The sequence below is a fragment of the Microtus oregoni genome, unplaced genomic scaffold (assembly GCF_018167655.1).
Source record: "Microtus oregoni isolate MIOR12 unplaced genomic scaffold, Mior012 000207F_ref0000254, whole genome shotgun sequence".
In the NCBI taxonomy this organism is placed as follows: domain Eukaryota; kingdom Metazoa; phylum Chordata; class Mammalia; order Rodentia; family Cricetidae; genus Microtus; species Microtus oregoni.
Genome location: NW_024544865.1, coordinates 274985 through 294915, shown reverse-complemented (window position 1 = coordinate 294915; position 19931 = coordinate 274985). Strand labels below are relative to the sequence as shown.

The following is a 19931-nucleotide window of genomic DNA, read 5'->3' as shown; positions in this document are numbered from 1 at the left end:
TACGAAAGGGAAATAGAATAGATAATTACAGATGGGTGGTGGTTGCTGGAAAGGGGGATCAAGTTGACTAGGGCAGAAGCAAGTGGGATGAAGAAGGAAATACAGGGAGAGATGGCTAAAATTAAGGGCCATTTGTGGAGTAGCATGGAAACCTAATAGAGTAGAAACTTTCATATATATACATATACATATATGAAGGTGATCTAAACGAAATTGCCAAATAATGGAGAGACAGAGCACCAGCTGGATATCTTATCACCAAATAAAGCTTCCAGTCCCAGGATTGGTTTACATCTAATTAAGTTGTTGGTCAAAGGGCTCCCATAGGAATCATCAAACAACCCAGACTGTTGCCAAGACTACAGGTTACTCTCCAAACTGCCAGCAAGGTCCTATTGATGAAGACAACACTTGACACTACTCATTGAACATGGAGAAGCTGAGCTCGTTTCTACATAGAGTCTTCACCCCTACATTCTAGTGACTTTGATACAGGAAGGTATTCTGCACACCACCAAAGGAACAACATAAACATCAATGCAGCCACAAAGCCTTTGATCTACAACAGTGCCCTGCTTGTATGATAGGCTAGTGCAGTAAGCACAAAATTTGTGGGAGTCAACAATATCTGACTTAACTTAAGGCCCACTCCACAGTTAGAACCCACATGCAACAATGCTTGGGGGACCAAGAACCTGAGACTAGACAGCCCAGAAACCTGGGGTGGAATGAAAAACTATCATTCTACTAAAGGAAAATAGCAATAAAATGACTCCTAACAATATTCTGCTATACTCAGACCAATGCCTTTCTCAGCCATCATAAGAGAAGCTTCCTATTGCAGCAGATGGGTAACAAATACAAAAAAAAAAAATTGCAGGCAAACATTATACAGAGTGGGAAACCTTGGAACACACAGTCCTAAATGGAATGTCTCCATCAAATCCCTCCCCTCGGGGCTCAGTGAACCTTGCAGAAGGGGAAACAAAAAAAAACCGTAAGAGCCAGAAGGAATGGAGGACACCAAGAAAATGAGGCCCTCTAAATCAACCAAGCAAAGCTCATGTAACTCAGAGACTGAGGCAGCATACACAGGGCTCGCATGAGTCTACACCAGGTCCTCTGCGTACATAGTGTGGCTTCCAGTTGAATGTTTTAATGGGATTCCTGAGTGTGGAAATGAGTGTCCCTGAATCTTGCGCCTTATCCAGGACTCTTTTTCTTATGATTTTCTATTTTGTTCGATTCCAATATGTTAGTTTTTCTTTTATTTTATCTTATTTTGCTTCATTTTATCTCATTTTACTTTATTATTATCCCTTAGAAACCTGTTTTTTTCTAATTAGAGACAAAAAAGGAATGGACCCAGATGGGGAAGGAACTGGAAGGAGCAGAGGGGAAAGCTTAATTGGGTTATATTATATGAGAAAAAAATATTTTCAATAAAAGGGAAAAATACTATCCACTATCATCAAGTTGACTTCATCCCAAAGATACAAGGATGGTTTAACATGCATAAATCAATAAATGTAACACACTACATAAAGAGACTAAAAGACAAAAACCACATGATCATCTTATTGGATAGATAAAAGAACTTTGACAACATCCCACATCCCTTCATAACAGCCTTAGAGAGACTGAGAATTCAAAGGACATACCTCAACGTAATAAATGGAGTTTACAGCAAGCCCATAACCAACATCATCCTAAATGGAGAGCTCAAGGCATTTCTGCTAAAATCATAAACATAACAAGAATGTCCACTCTCTGCACACCTGTTGGATATACTACTTGAAATCTTAGCTAGAGCCATTGAACAGCTGAAAGAAATCAAGGGATACAAATTGGAAAGAAAGAAGTCAAAGTATCTTTATTTGAGGAAGATACCATTTTACATATAAAGGACCCCAAAGACTCTACCAGGAAACTTCTACAGCTGATAAACACTTTCAGAAAAGTAGCAAGTTACAAAATTAACACATAAAAATCAGTAGTCCTCCTATATAAATGTTAAACACAAACAGAGAAAGAAATCAGAAAAATGGTGCTTTTCACAAAAGCCTCAAAAAATAATATATCTTGGGAAAACTCTAACCAAGCAATGAAAGACTTGTATAATAAAAACTTTAAGACACTAAAACAAATTGAATAAGACATCCGAAGATGAAAAAAATTGAATAAGACACCTGAAAATGAAAAGATCTTCCATGCTCATGGATCAATAGAATTAATAATGTAAAATGACCATCCTATCAAAAGCAATCTATAGATTTAATGCAATCATCATCAATATTTCAATAGATGTCTTCACAGATATTGTTTTTAAAAAAATCTTCAGCTGCTCCTGTGCTGAGGGGATCCAGAGAGGTAAGTGAGTGGTCGCACGGCGGGAGGACCCCTTCAATTTCCTAAGCTTTTCTGGCTGTCCAATGGGATGTGTTCCTGGATGGTGGCTTTCTTTACCCCATTCCCCTTGCCCCCAAGAACTCCTTTTCATCTGTGGGGTCCTGAGATACCCCAGCACAGCCTGCTTTAGGGTGGAGGGGATCTGAGAGCCTGCTCTAGTGCTGAGGGGACCTAAGAGAGGGCAGACCAAGAAAAACTCCCAAGTACACAGTCAACCACAGAAAAGATTGGATTAAGATGCTAAGACTCTGCTGGCCTCATTTGAAGGAAAAGATGGGCAAGCACCAATGCAAGAATTCCTCCAACATCCTGAAAAGCAACATGATAACACCAGAATCCAGCGAACACACAACAGGAAGACTTGAACATCCTAACCCAGAAGAAATAGAAGAAATCGACTTTAAACGTAACCTTATGAAAATGATGGAGACCCTTAAACAGGAAGTGAAAAACTCCCTTAAAGAAATGGAAGAGAAGACAAACAAAAAGTTAGAAGAAATTAATAAATCCCACAAAGACACCCAAGAAAACCGAGAAAAAGCAATCAAACAGGTAAAGGAAACAGTTCAATACTTGAAGACCAAAATGGAGGTAATAAAAAAAACACACAAACCAAGGGATGGATGGATATAGAAAATCTGAGTAAATGAACAGGAACTACAGAGATAAGTATAACCAACAGAATACAAGAGATAGAAGAAAGAATCTCAGGCGCTGAGGATACTATAGAGGAAATAGACTCATTGATCAAAGAAAATAGCAAATCCAACAAATTCTTAACACAAAACATCAAGGAAATCTGGGACACCATGAAAAGACCAAACCTAAGAATAATAGGGGTAGAAGAAAGAGAAGAATTCCAAAAAAGATATTCAACAAAATTATAAAAGAAAACTTTCCCAACCTAAAGAAGGATATTCCTATGAAAGTAGAAGAAGCTAACAGAACACCAAATAGACTGGCTCCAAAAAAAAATCCCCTCGTCATATAATAATCAAAACACAAAACATACAGAATAAAGAAAGAATATTAAGAGCTGCAAAGGAAAAAGGTCAAGTAACATATAAAGGTAAACCTATCAGAATTACACCTGACTTCTCAATGGAAATCATGAAAGCCAGAAGGCCTTGGATAGATGTGCTGCAGACCATGGATGCAAGAACAGACAACTATACTATTCAGCAAAGCTTCCTTTCAACATTGATGGAGAAAACAAGATATTCCAGGACAAAAACAGATTTAAATGATATGTATCCACAAACCCAGCCTTACAGAAAGTACTAGAAGGAAAACCTCAACCTAAGGAAGCCAACAACCCCCACAATAACACAGACACCTGACACAACTCTCCACCAACACAACTCAAAGAAGGGAAACACACAAACACTATCACCAAAAAAAATAACCGGAGTTAGCAACCACTGGTCATTAACATCGCTTAATATCAATGGACTCAATTCACCTATAAAAAGGCATGGGTTAAGAGAATGGATATGAAAACAGGATCCAAAATTCTGCTGTTTACAAGAAACACACTTCAACCTCAAAGACAGACACTACCTCAGAGTAAAGGGTTGGGAAAAGGTTTTCCAATCAAATGGAACTAAGAAACAAGCAGGTGTGGCTATCCTAATATCTAACAAAATTGATTTCAAACTAAAATCAATCAGAAGAGATGGAGAAAGACACTTTATACTCATAACAGGAAAAATTCATCAAGATGAAGTCTCAATCCTGAATATCTATGCCCCAATATAAAAGCACCCACATATGCAAAAGAAACATTACTAGACCTCAAATCACACATCAAACCCCACAGACTAATAGTAGAAGATTTCAACACTCCTCTCTCACCAACGGACAGGTCAAACAGACAGAAACTTAACAGAGAAATAAGAGAACTAACAGATGTAATGAATCAAATGGACTTAACAGACATCTATAGAACATTCCACCCAAACAGGAAAGAATATACCTTCTTCTCAGCATCTCATGAACCCTTTTCGAAAATTGATCACATACTCAGTAACAAAGCAAACATCCACAGATAAAAAAAAATTGGAGTAACCACCTGTGTCTTATGGCACCATGGAGTAAAGTTAGAAGTTAACAACAATTCCACCCCCAGAAAGCCTACAAACTCATGGAAACTGAACAGTCAACTACTGAACCACCCCAGGTCAAGGAAGAAATAAAGAAAGAAATTAAAATCTTCCTTGAATTCAACGAAAATGAAGACACATCATACCCAAACTTATGGGACACTATGAAAGCAGTGCTAGGAGGAAAGTTCATAGCACTGAGTGCCCACATAAAGAAAACAGAGAAAGCTTACTTTAGAGACTTAACAGCACACCTGAAAGCTCTAGAAAAAATGAAGCAGACTCACCCAGGAGGAGTAAAAGACTGGAAATAATCAAACTGAGGGTTGAGAAATCAACAAAATAGAAACACAGAAAACAATTCAAGGAATCAATGAAACAAAGATCTGGTTCTTTGAGAAAATCAACAATATTGACAAACCCCTATCCAAACTAATAAAAAGGCGGAGAAAGAACACTCAAATTAACAAGATCAGAAATGAAAAGGGGGACATAACAACAGACACTGATGAAATTCATAGACTCATTAGCCCGTATGCCACAAAATTGGAAAATATGAAAGAAATGGACATTTTTTAGATAAATACCATATACAAAAATTAAATCAAGACCAGGTGAACAATTTAAATAGACCTATAATTCACAAGGAAATAGAAGCTGTCATCAAAAACCTCCCAACCAAAAAAAGTCCAGGACCAGATGGTTTTAGTGCTGAATTCTACCAGAACTTCCAAGAAGAGCTAATTCCTATACTCCTTAATGTGTTCCACAGAATAGAAACAGAAGAGTCATTACCAAACTCTTTTTATGAAGCTACAGTTACCCTGATACCAAAACCACACAAAGACTCAACCAAGAAAGAGAATTACAAACCAATCTCACTCATGAACATCAATGCAAAAAATTCTCAATAAAATACTGGCAAACCAAATCCAAGAACACATCAAAAAAATCATCCATTATGATCAAGTAGGCCTCATCCCAGAGATGCAGGGCTGTTTCAACATACAAAAATCTATCAATGCAATCCATCATATAAATAAACTGAAAGAAATAAAAACATATGATCATTTCATTAGATGGCAAAGAAGCATTTGACAAAATTCAACACCCCTTTATGATAAAGGTCTTGGCGAGATTAGGATACAAGGATTACACCTAAATATAATAAAAACAATATACAGCAAGCTGACAGCTAACATCAAATTAAATGGAGAGAAACTCAAAGCGATTCCACTAAAATCAGGAACAAGACAAGGCTGTCCACTCTCTCCATACCTCTTCTATATAGTGCTTGAAGTTCTTGCAAAAAGACAACATAAGGAGATCAAGAGGATTCGAATTGGAAAGGAAGAAGTCAAACTTTCATATTTGCATATGATATGATAGTGTACATAAGTGACCCCAAAAACTCTACCAGAGAACTTCTACAGCTGATAAATTCCTTCAGTGATGTGGCAGGATACAAGTTCAACTCAAAAAAATCAATAATCCTCCTATACACAAAGAATAAAAAAGCAGAGGGGGAAATCAAAGAAGCATCACCTTTCACAATAGCCACAAATAGCATAAAGTATCTCAGGGTAACTCTGACCTGATGTGGGAGTGTCATATATCAATCTGTTGATTTATTGGTTAAGCAATAAAAAAAACTGCTTGGCCCTCATAGGTTAAAACATAGGTGGGAGGAGTAAACAGAACAGAAGGCTGGGAGAAAGAAGCTGAGTCAGTGAGTCGCCATGATTCTCCCACTCCAGGCAGACGCAGGTCAAGATCATTCCTGGTAAGCCAGTTCGTGGGCTACAGCAGATTATTAGAAATGGGCTAGTCCAGGTGCGAGAGCTAGCCTAGAAGAGGCTAGATAGAAATGGGCCAAGCGGTGTTTAAAAGAATACAGTTTCGGTGTAATTATTTCAGGTAAAGCTAGCCGGGTGGCGGGACGCAGCCCTCTGCTCGTATTTCAACACTGACCAAGGAAGTGAAAGATCTATTTGACAAGAACTTTAAGTCTTTGAAGAAAGAAATTGAAGAGCATACCAGAAAATGGAAGGATCTCCCATGCTCTTGGATTGGTAGGATCAACATAGTAAAAATGGCAATTCTGCCAAAGGCAATCTATAGATTCAATGCAATCCCCATCAAAATCTTAACAAAACTTTTCGCAGACCTTGAGAGAACAATAATCAACTTTATATGGAAAAACAAAACACCCAGGATAGCCAAAATAATCCTATACAATAAAAGTACTTCCAGAGGCATTACCATCCCTGACTTCAAACTCTATTACAGAGTTACCGTAATGAAAACAGCTTGGTATTGGCATAAAAACAGAGACACTGACCAATGGAATCGAATCGAAGACCCAGATATTAATCCAGAAACCTATGAACACCTGATTTTTGACAAAGAAACTAAAATTATACAATAGAAGAAAGAAAGCATCTTCAACAAATGGTGCTGGCAGAACTGGATGTCAACCTGTAGAAGAATGAAAATAGATCCATATCTATCACCATGCACAAAACTCAAGTCCAAATGGATTAATGACCTCAATATAAATCTGACCACACTGAACCTGATAGAAGAGAAAGTGGGAAGTCATCTTCAATGCATGGGCACAGCAGACCACTCCCTATGTATAACCCCAGTAGCACAGACAATAAGAGCAACAATGAATAAATGGGACCTCCTGAAACTGAGAAGCTTCTGTAAAGCAAAGGACACTGTCATTAAGACAAAAAGGCCTCCTACTGAATGGGAGAAGATCTTCACCAACCCTACATCAGACAAAAGACTGATCTCCAAAATATATAAAGAACTCAAGAAACTAGACATTAAAATTCTAAATAACCCAGTTAAAAAAATGGGGTACTGAATTGAACAGAGAATTCTCAACAGAAGAATTTCAAATGGCCAAAAGATACTTCAGGATATGTTCAGCATCCTTGGCTATCAGAGAAATGCAAATCAAAACAACTTTGAGATACCATCTTACACCTGTCAGAATGGCTAAAATAAAAAACACCAATGATAGCTTATGCTGGAGAGGATGTGGAGTAGGGAGAACACTCATCCATTGCTGGTGGGAATGCAAACTTATGCAACTACTTTGAAAATTAGTGTGGCGGTTTCTCAGAAAATTGGGAGTCAACCTACCTCAGGATCCAGCAATACCACTCTTGGGAATATACCCAAGAGATACCCAATCATACTACAAAAGCATTTGTTCAACTATGTTCATAGCAGCACTATTTGTAATGGCCAGAACCTGGAAACAACCTAGATGCCCCTCAATGGAAGCATGCATAAAGAAAGTGTGGCACATATACACATTAGAGTACTACTTAGCGGTAAAAAAAAAAACAATGACATCTTGAATTTTGTATGCAAATGGATGGAAATAGATAACACTATCCTGAGTGAGATAACCCAGATCCAAAAAGATGAATATGGTATTTACTCACACATTAGTGGATTCTAGCCATAAATAAAGGACACTGAGCCTATAGTTCGTGATCCTAGGGAAGCTAAGTAATAAGATGAACCCAAAGAAAAACATATATAGATCCTCCTGGAAATTGGAAGCAGATAAGATCGCCAGGCAAAAGTTGGGAGCATGAAGGTAGGGGTGGGGTGGGGGGAAGGGAGAGAGAAGGGAGAAGGGGAGGGTTGGGGAGAGCTTGGGGGAGTGGGATGGTTGAGATGGAGGAAGGATGGCTATAGGAACAGGGAAGAAGATATCTTAATTAAGGGAGCCATTTTGGGGGTGGCAAGAGGCTTGGCTCTAGAAGGGTTCCCAAGTGTCCACGGGGATGTCCCCAGCTAGGACCCTGGGCAGTGGAGGAGAGGGTGCCTGAACTGGCCTTGTCCCATAGTCAGACTGGTAACTATCTTGAATATCACCATAGAACCTTCGTCCGGCAATGGATGGAGATAGAGATAGAGACCCACATTGGAGCACTGGACTGAGCTCCCAAGGTCCAGTTGAAGAGCAGAAAGAATATAAGCAAGGAAGTCAGGACCACGAGGGATTCGTCCACCCATTGAGACAGTGTGCCTGATCTAATGGGAGCTCACCAAGGCCAGCTGGACTGGGACTGAATGAGCATAGGATCAAACTGAACCCTCTGAATGTGGGTGACAATTGGGGCAGACTGAGAAGCCAATGATAATGGAACTGGGTTTTGATCCTACTGCATGTACTGGCTTTTTGGGGATCGTAGTCTATTTGGATGCACACCTTCCTAGGCCTGGATGGAGTGGGGAGGACCTTGGACTTCCCACAGGGTAGGGTACCCTGCCCTCTCTTAGGACTGGAGGGGGAGGGGAGAGCATGAGTGGGGGAGTGGGAGGGAAATGCAAGGAAGGGAGGAAGTGGAAATTTTGAATGGTATTATTTATAATAAAAAAATCTTCAAAATCTTAGAGAAACACAACAAAATTAGGATAAATTATTCTGAATAACGAACTGCTGGAGGTATCACCATCACAGATTTCAAACTATACAGCTATAGTAATTAAAACAGAATTGTAATGTGATTTTTAAAAAAGACACATTGATCAGTGGAATAGAATTGAAGAAGCAGACATAATTTTATATACCTACAGACGCATGATTATTTACAAAGAAGCTAAAAATAAACACAGGGGGAAAGACAGCATCTTCAACAAATGGTGGTGGTTCAGCTGAGTAGCTGCCTCAGAAGAATGCAAATAAATTTGCACTTATCACTTTGCCAAACTCACCTCCAAATGCATCAAGGACCTCAACATAAGATCAGATACTCTGAGACGGATAGAAAAGCGAGCAGCGAATAAGCTTGAACTCAAAGGATTAGGAACAGAATTTCTAAACAGGATAGTGGTAGCACAGGCATTAAGCCCAACAATTAACAAATGGAGCCTAATGAAGCTAAAAAGCTTCTGTACAGCAAAGGACACTATCATTCTATCAATGTGGCAGCCTAGAGATCCTTACCAATTATACAACTGGAATAAGGTTAATATCTCGAGTAAACAAGGAGAAAAAAACCTGAACACCAAAAAAATAAATAGCCCAATTTAAAAATGGGATGTAGAACTAAACAGAGTTCTCAAAAGATGAAACTCAAATGGCCGAGAAACACTTAAAGAAATGCTCAACATCCTTTGCCTTCAGGGAAATGCAAATTAAAATGGCTTTGAGATTTTATCTTACCCCAGTTAGAATGGCCAAGATCGATGAAACAAATGACAGCACATGGTAGTTTGAATGCAGGGAACGAGAGAATTTATCCATTATTGGTGAGAGTGCAAACTGGGATGGTCACTATGGAAATGAGTGCGGAGGTTTCTCAAAAAGCTGAAAATCAATCTACCACAAGCTCAGCTCTAACAATCTTGGGCAGATACCCAAAGGACTCTCCATCCCACTACAGAGATAATTGCTCATGCATGTTCATTGCTGCTTTATTCATAATAGCCAGAAATTGGAAACAACCTGGACACCCATCAACTGATGAATGGATAATGAAAATGTGCTACATTTACACAGCAGAACGCTATTCATTTGTTAAGAAAAATCAAATTATGACATTTGAAGGTAAATGGATGGAACTAGAAAAAAAAAACCATCATGACTAAGGTACTCCAGACCGAAACAAAACAAAAAAAATAAAATATTGCAACTTTTCTCTTAAATGCTGATGTTAGCTTTTAGACTTTCTATATGTGTATTTCCATCCAAAGAACCACAGAAGTTAAATATCTAGTACGTGGTCACGGGAAGGGAGGTCTTTTAAGACATGTGAAATAAATAGTATAGTGTTATAAAGAAATAAAGGGGAAACTAGAACAGGAGGATTCAATGGAGAGGAGAATGGGAATGCAGAGTAAAGGAAGGAATATAGAGACTGACAACTAACACTAAAGGCCACTTGAAAAACCATATGGGTTCCTACTCCTAAAGATGCTTCCTAAAATATACACAAATGTGGGAAGAATTTAAATGGAGTCACCATGGAGACAATGCCCCAACTAGATGTCTTATGCCACCAAGTAAAACCTCCAGTGCCAGGAATTGGTTACATCTTGTTGAGTCATTGGCCAAATGGGTCTCATAGACTCTCCCAACTATCATAGGCTAGTGTCAAGATTATTGGTTACTCTCCATAACCTGATGGGAAGTCCTTATTGCTGAAGACAACACTGATTTAGGTCATCTAACATAGGAGAAATCAAGTTGGTGCCTAATGAGAAGTTTCACTCCTACTTATTAGCATTCACAGTGCTGCAAGATACTTTGCATGCTACTGGAGGAGAAAAGCAATCATCAATTTCACCCAGTTAAAAACCCTGTGACCTAAAAGAGAGACTTGTTGCCACACTGGTGCAACACTGGCACAAAAGTTATAGGAGTAACCAACCACTTTTTTTTATTGGATTTAATGCCCACTCCATGTGATAGAACCCATACCTGACACTACTAAAGTGGCCAATAACCTGAGACTAGACAGGTCATGGGCCCGGGGGAAAGCCTACTACTAACATTCTGCTAATTGAACATAGCAATCAAACGACTCCTAATGACAGGTTGCTATAGTCATAGAGCACAGAATCACTAAATCCTCATCAGAAAAGCTTCGTCTTGAAGTAGGTAATAACCAATTAACCAAGAGCTCTACAGTGGGATGATGTACTGAGAGAGGCTTTGGAGCATTTAGTCCGAAGTGGGATGTCTTTATTGAACCCCTCCTCTCAAGGATCAGTGATCCGTGGGAAAGAAAAGGAGGAAAGATTGTAAGAGCCAGGGATGGTGGATGGCTCCTAGGAAATAGTCCCAGCAGAACTGATCCACATATGAACCCACAGAGACTGGGACAGCATGTACATGCCCTATGCAAGTTCAACCCAGACAAAGTTGAACCCAGCACTGAGAAGGGGAAGTAGAGACAAAATTCCTCCCCAACCAAGAAACTATTTGCAGTCAATACCTGCTGGGAAAGGAAAATCAGTTTTCTCCAATGGAGCATCACTGGGAATATCAACCACACTGCAGGGCAGGCCCCATGCTCAGGAATAGTTGCCCAACACAAAACGAGCTCCATGGATTTTGGGCGCATTTTTTTTTTATTTTGGGTTTTGTATTGATTTGGTCTGGGTTTTCTCTTATTGATTTTCTTCTTTGTTTTCATGTTTGTTTTTTGCTTTTTCTGTTTTTTTTTTTTTTTTTGAGAAAGAGCACATGAAGTTGTGTGGTTAAGGAGGAGCTGGGGGAGGGGGAAGAATATGATAAAAATATATTGTATGAAAATAATTTTTAGGGGCTGGAGAGATGACTCAGTGGTTAAGAGCACCGGCTACTCTTTCAGAGGACCCGGGTTAAATTTCCAGCACCCACATGGCAGCTCACAACTGTCTGTAATTCCTGTTCCAGGGAATCCGACACCCTCACACAGATATATATGCAGGCAAAATACTAATGTGCATAAAATAAAATTAAATAAAATATTTGCCGGGCAGTGGTGGCACATGCCTTTAATCCCAGCACTCAGGAGGCAGACACAGGTGGATCTCTTTAAGTTCAGGGCAAGCCTAGTCTACAAGAGCTAGTTCCAGAACAGGCTCCAAAGCTATAGAGAAACCCTGTCTTGAAAAACCAAAAAGATAATAATAATAAAATAAAAATTTAAAATAAGGACATATTTTTTAAAAAAATATAAAAAATAAACACATACAAACTAAAACAATGAAAGACGTTCAGTGTCAGGAATTTATTCAGAGTTGTTAGCCAGTGAGGTCCCACAGACCACCCCCAGAAACAATACAGGCCATGGCTATGGCTCTTGGTTACCCCCCAGAACTTGACAGCAAGCTTCTCTTGCTGAAGATACCACATACTTGAATCACTGAACATAGAGAAATCAAGTTGTTATTAACCTGGAAGCCTCACCCTATTGGCTAGCTTTCATGGTGATGGAAAATTCTATACATACTACCGGAGTAGAAAAGTAAACCTCAGTCACACTCAGCTGTGAACCCTATCAGCTACAATAATAACTGGTCTGGAAAGATACGCCCATTGGTCCAGTAATGACTTCAGCAGCATGATGCGAGTGACCAACTAATTTCCGATTGGATATAAGTCCCACTCCACAAGATGAAACGCATACCTAACATCATTATTGGGCCAATAACCTATGACTAGACAGGTCATAGGCCCTAGGGGAGAACCTCTTACTATGAGCTTCAGGAAGAGGGAGAAAAAGTTTTCTCTAGGGCTGGAGAGATGGCTCAGAGGTTAAGAGCACTGACTGCTCTTGCAGAGGTCCTGAGTTCAATTCCCAGCAACCACATGGTGGCTCACAGCCATCTATAATGAGATCTGGTGCCCTCTTCTGGCACGCAAGCATACATGGAAGGAATGTTGTATGCATAATAAATAAATAAATCTTTAAAAAAAAAAAAAAGTTTTCTCTAAGAGCGTTACCCCTAGCTAGTCGACTACACTTCAGTGAAAGACTACACATTCCAAGAATAACTGGGCAGCACAGATTGGTCTTGACGAATGTTTTTCAAAGGGGTACAAAATTGGGTGAATAAGAAACAAATCAAAACATGGTGTATGAAACTCACAAAGAGCTAATAAAAATTAAAATTAAAAATGTTTTTTTATTTTTAAAACATATATATATGTGTGTGTGTGCAGTAGAACATATTCATATTTAGAAAGCAATTGGACAGCATGACCATTTAGCAAAATAACAATAGCAGGTTCTACCCTAGGGTCTATGACCTTCCCTGCCTTGAGCTTTTGACGCGAATTACAGTACCTTGAACGAAAATCCCTTCAATGGAGCAGGCCTAAGTCCAGTCAGAAAGTGCTTCATTACCGCATAAAAAGTGTAGCGCTATCGCACCAGCGGGTACTTCTTGCCTGGCAGGTAGGTCATAATTGCAGCACGCAAGGTCCACACTTGGGAAGCCCACTGATAGCTTTTCTCCCTCAGCTACCAGCGAGTGAGCATCTTCTGGCACTACGAAAACTGGCCAGAAAGGAAGAAAACGCTTCCTGATCAGTTTGAGATTGATTTCTCTATGCCCTGCAACAAAAGTGTGTGGTGGGATCTTACTGGATAGTTACAGTGGGTAACCGCGGGCAGGCAAGAGCAATAGTCTGTGTTAGTTTGGAGCCACCTGGGGCTTCCTTGACCAAAACCTCACAGGGAGGTAGCCTGTGCCCTGCACTGCAGTTTTTATCTTGAGCCCTGGCCAAGACCTTCAGTACAAGTTGAATGAAACTGGTTAGAGTGAGCAGCCTAGTCCTGTTCCCAAGCTTTGCTTCTCTGTTGCCGCAATAAACTCTGGACAAAACCAAATTGAGAAGGAACAGATTGATTCTGTCTTACATTTCCACGTCCATCACTGAGGGAGATCAGGATAGGAATATAGGAGCAGGGGCTGGACCAGAGACCACAGAGAAATGCCACTTGCCAGCCTGCTCTCCAAGGCTTGCTCTGCTTGCTTTCTAATACAAACCAGGACCACTTGCCTAGGAGAAAATGCCCCATAGGCATGCCCACAGGCCAGTGTGCTCCAGGCAGTTCCTTAAGTGAAAGTCCCTCTTTCCAGGTGACATTACTTTGTATCTTGACAAAGGCTAACCAGCACGGAAAGCATTCAATATTTCCCCATTAGGTATGAAGTCTGAAAGCATGGTATTTTAATAACCTTCTTTAAATTCTTAGCAAACTTAAGTTTGTTATGAGATTTTTTTTGCTTGTTTGTTAAGTTGCTTTTCTTTTGTGCCTGTTGACCAATCATAATTTTTCTCCAATCCCCTGAAGAATTTTATAAAATTAGAAAGTTGGGGGCTCTCTGAATATTTTGCAGAACTTAGCATTGAACAATCATGCACACACAGGCTGGAGGAGAACTTTAGATGTTTCTGTCTATTGCTCTCCACATAAACGCCTTGAGAAAGGGTCTCGCACTGAACTGGAAGCACACTGTGTTTTGGCTAGGCTGGCTGGCCAGCAAATTCTATGGATTCACTTGCCTCTGCCCACCAATGGTAGAGTTACAGGCAGACACAGCCATGCCACACTTTTACATGGTGGCTATGGATTTGAACTCAGGTCTTTGCACTTGCAGAGCAAGTGTTCTTATCCACTGAGGCCATCTCCCTAGCCTCCTAGAGATTTCTCTGTATAAACCTTTTAAACTTATAAATTCGGTTTGTTTAGTAGTTACGATTGCTATAATCGTCTATAATTTCTGTGACTTTTAGTAAATTTTATATGCCAAGAATTTTTCTGCCATATCAAAATTTTCAAATTTGCAAGCATAAAATTATAATACTAATAGCCTCTCATTATAACGCAGTGTTATACGGTGTAGTGACCCCTTTGTTCCTGACACTTTTTGCATGCTTTCTTACTCTCTGAATCATGATGTCTCAAGGATTCATCAAAGAACCATTAACTTTATTGATCTTCTTCTCTGGTGTGGCTCTATTTTCTATTCCTTTTCTAACTTAAGACAGAAATCTAGCTCTTCCTTTTTAAAAATATATGAATTTAAAGCTATGAAATCCTCCCTGCACACAGCCTTAGAGGAATCTCACAAGATTTCAGGTGAAGATTTTCATTCTAGGTCGGTCCAAAGCATTTCCTAATTTCCACTGAGAATTTATGTTCAGTCCATAGGATTTTATCCTTTTCAAAGCATGGTGCCCAAATTTGAGAGATATAAAAATAGCCACCAAAAGGTTTTCTAAAAAATGTTTCGCACCTCTCCCACCTACCAGATTTATATTTCCAGGGAGCAAGCCTTGGGACCTACATCTCACAAGTCCCAGAGGGATGCAGTCGCAGGTGCTTGGCTTCCAGGCCCACAGGTTGGTAGCAGATCATGGGCTTCATAAGAGCAGGCCGCAAGTCTGATCCACCCGAGTCATCTGAGGCCAGCACTGGACCTACATAAAGCTGTGCTTAATGAATGAATCAACAAATGGGGGAAGAAGACAAATAAAATACACTTTTTATATCAAGAGAATTGGATTTGTTGAATGCTGTGAGTTAGAGGAACCACTACAGCATCGTTTGGTCCCAATTCAACAGATTCAAAACAGAAATGTATTCCCTGGTCTTCACATTTCTGTTCACCATGCATTCTTCTCATCTTTCGCCTTATTCTGTCCGGGAATGCAATCTTACGTATGGATTCATCCTGCCTCCTGGCCCAGAAAAGGTAGAAGCAGCATCGGAGATAGCCTGACAGGGGTTGTTCTGAGCTGGGTGTCTACACTCCTCCTCCACCTCCCTCCAAGCTAGCTTCCAGACCAGGCCCATAAAACCCCATTCTAAATAAGGTTATCTACCCTATCTTCCAAGCCTTCCCATGTCAAGCCTGAGAAACTTCCACCAAATCTTTGTTCAAAATCAGACCCCAGACCGTTACAAGTCCTGCCCTCTCTACACTAGTAGCCTAAGCTACTTGGCTACTTCTCCTCACCTCCACGCAGGCTTCTCTCAAGTCAGAAAGGCCTGAGCCTGATTTTGTCAGCCAGCTATTGTCCTGGCAAGAACAACCACCACACCAAGCATCCCCATTCAGTCAGCCAGTCAGCCAAGTTCTCCTGGTCTCGCCAGCCCCCTCCCCCAACCCCAGCCGCCCCGCCCCAGGGAGGACCTTGCTGGTGGCTGGGAGTCTCCCGGCTGCTCAACCTCCCTTCTTCCCTCCCTTGCTCTCCCTGCTTCCCTCCCTCCTCCACCCGCCCCTCGGGCAGGGACTGTGCAAATCGAGGAGAGGGGAGGACCAACAGGCTACACAGGGTCCAGCTAAGGGGCCACGACTCCTCACTGAGACCCTATCCAAGCTAGGTGTTCCCCGCATCGTGGAACCTGGATTTGTGTGGAGCGGGGTGATTCTCGGGCAAGGAAGGTTCTTCCGGCAGGTCCACCATACCTTCGTCTCGCATCAGGACCCCCCTTGGATGCTCCGAGCCACCCTTCTCAACCCGGATCTAAAACCTGGGACACGGCTATCAGGCCAGCCTCTCTCTCCCTCCACCCCTCCCCCTCTTTCTGGCGTCCATCCCCTCCCCAACACCACCTCTGCTGCTGCCTCTGGCTGTGGACTTGCACCTCTTCTCCATCCTCACCGGGCCGGGAGAGTGGGGTTAGCCTGGATGAGAGTGTGCCCCTAACCTGGGGCCCTCCCAGGCCATGGCTCGTGTGCTCCCAGGGAGGAGTCCAGGACCCTGAGCCTCTGCTAGAAGCTTGGCAGAGGCCCCGCTGGGACCGTGTCTTCTGAGGACAAAAGGCTGCGGCCAGCAGGCAGACTGGGTGGGGGTTGGGGGGGAACCGGCAGGCAGGCAGGCAGACCAGTAGCAGAGCTAGCTCTGGCCCCCTCCCAGACTGGTGGTGGCATAAAGATGGGGGTGGGAGTCTGTAGCGGGAGAAGCACCTACCAGGACCCCCATCTGCCCACTACTTGGGCACCCCAAAGCTGTGTGCTGCCCACCTGGTGTTCCCCAGCATCTCCAGCTCTACCAAGTGCACCCCTCTGGCACCTGCTTCCCCTGCTGCCAGCGATTTAGACCAACCAGGCTGTATCCACGGCAACAGAAGCAGGAGTGTCACTGGCTGCCAGATCACTGAGGGTCCCACAATGTGGCCTGGACTGTGGTTTATCCTGCTTGAGATCGAGTGAGTTCCCTTCCTGAATTCCAAGACGGTCCTGCTAAGAGAACCCAGGTAAGTAGTCTGTATCCTTCCGTGAAGGAGCCGGGGAGGAGGGTAGCTGGGACTTCTCTTCTGTCCCCCCACATATTTCAGTCTCTATCACTGTCATGCTTTCTGTCTGTTAGTCTCTCTGCTTCATCACTGACTATGACAACACTCAAGCCCCAGGACTGCCGATCTTTCCCCATCTTCCTTAATCCGTCCCGTTAGAAAGGGAACCACCACCTGTTTCCCCACCCCCAACCCCTAACAGGGTCTGTTTCTATCCGCGTGGTCACATTTAGACACAAGACAATTCCTTGTGTGCTAGCTGTGGAAGGGGTACCTGGGTGCCCAGTGAGTCTTGTTCTCACAATGCCTGCAGCTTCCTTTCCTCCCTCCTTCACCCTTCTCCAGGTTCCTTGGCTTGCAGAATTGTGTGTGAGCTCTTTCGTTCTTTCTTTCTTTCTTTCTTTCCTTCCTTCCTTCCTTCCTTCTTTCTTTCCTCCCTTCTTTCTTTCTTTCTTTCGCTCTCTCTCTCTCTCTCTCTCTCTCTCTCTCTCTCTCTCTCTCTCTCTCTCTCTCTCTCTCTCTCTCTCTCTCTCTGTGTGTGTGTGTCTGTGTAAGAGAGATAGAGACAGAGACCCTAGTCAGCAAGCAGGTGGGTAGCTATGGCAAGAAAGCCGCTTCTAGAGCAGACCAGCCCTCATTCCTTCCTTTATTCTTTTCCCAGTTTCTACCCACAGGTAATATACTTTTGCTCACTCACCCTGGAAGATGTGTCCCAGCTAGTGGGAGGAAGCTACTATAGGAATAGAGGAAGGTAAGGTGGGGGGTAGGGAGCACATTCAGACCATGGGCTCTGAGAGAGCTTGAACATGTCCCCATTACAATACACAGGGGAAAGGAACAGCATAATGGTTCCCACACTGTGGGCCCTGGCTTCTATCACATGGCTCTCTGTTTCTGTTTCAGATACCCATAATGTGTTTGGGACCTCCAGATCAATGACACAGTAGCCAGAGGTCCCTGTATCTGGAAGTGCAGGAAAACCTGGTATACGGAGAACATGGATTCTACTAGGGACACATCTCCTAACTACTAAGCTCTCAACTTTAGTGGAGGCATGTCACTTGTTGAACCTTGTTTTTCCCATTTGTCAAAGAGACTGGTAACCCTTTCTTTGTGAATGTGTGCGGGGATTAAATAAATTGATGCATGCAAATAATTAAACGTGTGCATGGCACCGAGCAGTGTCAGCAAAGCTCAGGGTCAATATTATTGCTGGTTGTTCGTGATTAGTGTTGCTATTGATTAGGGAAAGGATTAGCACCTTTTCTCCAGGGGCTCAGCAGAGCTCTAGAGAAGGCAGCAGGTGGAAAGATGGAGGGAAATAGAATGGCATTATTGCTGTTACTTCTCATTTGTCAGGAATGATGGGTAGTGTAGGCAGTCATTCTCATCCTACTTGGGGTTCTTCCCCTCCTGCATTTGTCCCTGTTTATGTACACACACTTACACATACACAACACACACACACACACACCAGACTGTGAGCCAGCAGAGGCCTGGCTTACAGCCTGCAGCATTCCTGGCCCTAGTATGTGTCCCTCTGTTGAGGGAAAATTAGCAAGAGTTTGGCTTATGGTCAGTGGCTGGCAGGGACAGGAGACAAGGCTGAAGCTTTTGAGATTATAGCTTTGAGTAGAGCTGGGGTGTGGTCCATGCAGTAGCCAAACCTGCAGTGGAGTTTGTCCATCTAGACCCTGGGCTGGGGAGATTGGAGTTTCTGAGCTAGTTTCTAGATAGGGAGATGTGGTAGAATATCAAGGGGATGGAGATCAGCAGAGGAGCCAAGAGCGAAGAGACTGAAGACAGATTTATTTCTGCTGAGGGCCAGGAACGGCCAGGACCTTTAGACATGAGTAGACTTTCCTGAAGAAGCATTTGATGTGGAAGGGAGAGAATCTAGCCTGTTGCCCAGGGGCATCTGGACCTAAAACTAAGAATATACATGAAAAGAAGTGTATAGTCCGTGTCTCATCACTGCACTGTAGGTGTATATGAGTGGTGTGTGTGTGTGTGTGTGTGTGTGTGTGTGTGTGTGTGTGTGTGTGTGTGTGTATGAGAGAGAGAGAGAGAGAGAGAGAGAGAGAGAGAGAGAGGCAGGGAGGGAGGGAGGAACGGAGGGAGGGAGGGAGGGAGGGAGGGAGGGAGGGAGGGAGGGACAGAGGGACAAAGAGAGAACAGACTATGTGATGGCATATGGGATTGTGTGGGTATCTGGATAGCTTTGTGTCTTTCCTGGAGGGTATGGTTTTGCATATCTGGTAAGCAAATGGTCATGTTTGATTTTGACCCAAATATTGAATATTGGTGTGTTTCTCTGAGCCTATATTAGGCCTGTTGAATGTTTGTTTATGTGTGTGTGTGGTATCAATTTGTCTTTGAACACACATTATCTGATCATATGTATGAGTAAATGAAAGCCTACTTGGATCTCATTGTGAATAGTCCTGTTTTCCCACATGTGCCTTTCAGTGTGGGTTCATCTAAATATGTGTGAGCATAAAGACATATATGTGTCCCATGCATGTAGAAGAGGATGTGTGTGTGTGAACATGCTTATATGTGTTGTGGGTGTGGCTGCCGTATATTTGTGTGAATAGGCTTATGTATGAAAGTCTGTATAAATTCATTCATAGCATTTTTCATT

General features: G+C 42.1%; 2 long non-coding RNA genes across 2 annotated transcripts; one reads left to right on the top strand and one right to left on the bottom strand.

The window, feature by feature from the left end:
- Nucleotides 1–13341: 13341 nt before the first annotated feature.
- LOC121445562 lies at nt 13342–16766 on the bottom strand. Its single transcript, XR_005973962.1, has 3 exons — nt 16605–16766; nt 15295–15475; nt 13342–13534 (listed from the first exon to the last, which is right to left on the bottom strand). It is a non-coding gene; the product is annotated as an uncharacterized LOC121445562 (long non-coding RNA).
- A 14-nt stretch (nt 16767–16780) lies between these two features.
- On the top strand, nt 16781–18333 carry LOC121445561. Its single transcript, XR_005973961.1, has 3 exons — nt 16781–17248; nt 17949–18038; nt 18191–18333. It is a non-coding gene; the product is annotated as an uncharacterized LOC121445561 (long non-coding RNA).
- The last annotated feature ends 1598 nt before the right edge of the window (nt 18334–19931 follow it).